The sequence below is a fragment of the Monodelphis domestica genome, chromosome 8, assembly GCF_027887165.1.
Source record: "Monodelphis domestica isolate mMonDom1 chromosome 8, mMonDom1.pri, whole genome shotgun sequence".
NCBI classification, from domain to species: Eukaryota; Metazoa; Chordata; class Mammalia; order Didelphimorphia; family Didelphidae; genus Monodelphis; species Monodelphis domestica.
Window position 1 is genome coordinate 233,484,698 of NC_077234.1, and position 1,091 is coordinate 233,485,788.

A 1,091-nucleotide genomic window follows, 5' to 3' on the forward strand; every position below is an offset into this window, starting at 1 on the left:
GGATTTTTTATATGCTCCTCCCATGCTCTTTTTTTGATCTGCAACTGGGTTGAATTCAGGCAGTTCTTTTGCTTTAGTTATTATTAATAAAACTTTATAAAATATAATATTTAGTTATTGCATATTAATTTTCATCTTTACAGGTTGAATCTTTGGTGGATCTATACTAAATTGATGTTCAGTCATGCCTGACTCATTATGAGCCCATTTGAGTTTTTCTTGGCAGACACTAGAATGTTTTGCTACTTCCTCCTCCACCTTATTCTGTAGATAAGGAAACTGAGGTAAACAGGGTTAAATGAATTGCCCAGGGTCACATAATTGGGAAATTTCTGAGACTGGATTTGAACTCATGAAGATGAGCCTTCCTGACTCCAGACCTAGCTCTCTATACCCTAAATAGATGGCTCTTTCCACCATCTTGCAGCAATGCCACCATGAAGCACATAAATATTCAGACAGATGCTCGCAAAAGCATTAACAATGCTAAGCAAGGAAAATGCCAGGTTCTCATTAGGCCACACTCTAAAGAAATTGTCTGGTTCTTAACCGTGATGATGAAGCAGAGTTATATTGGCGAATTTGAGATCATTGATGATCACAGAGCAGGAAAAACTGTTGTGAACCTCATGGGCAGATTAAACAAGTGTGGTATAATCAGCCCCAGATTTGATGTTCAATTGAAAGATCTGGAAAAGTAGAAGCATAATAGGCTACCGTGCCATCAATTTGGGTTCATTGTGCTTACGACCTCAGCTGGTACCATGAATCATGAGGAAGCAGGGCAGGAACACACAGGAGGAAAAATCCTGGGATTCTTTTTTTAAGGGCATAAAACATAAATAAATAAAATACTACCTACTTGTCCCTCTCTACCAGGTATACATGTAAGTATTATTTGCTATGATGGAGTACCAGACTATTAATACCAATCATGTATCTAACTGCTCTTCTCACAGGAGTCATGGCCAAAAGAGGATGTTCTAGCAGAAGTGCTGAGCACTGAGGACAGTTCTGAGCTCTCAACCCTTGATCTGACTTCCCAACTTTCCTAAACCTCTAGAACTCTCTTGAGATGTTGAACCTTTGCT

The 1,091-nt window shown here is 39.0% G+C and overlaps 1 pseudogene; it reads left to right on the forward strand.

Moving 5' to 3' along the window:
* Nucleotides 1–437: 437 nt before the first annotated feature.
* Nucleotides 438–827, forward strand: LOC100031933 (40S ribosomal protein S15a-like; annotated as a pseudogene).
* Nucleotides 828–1,091: the final 264 nt, after the last annotated feature.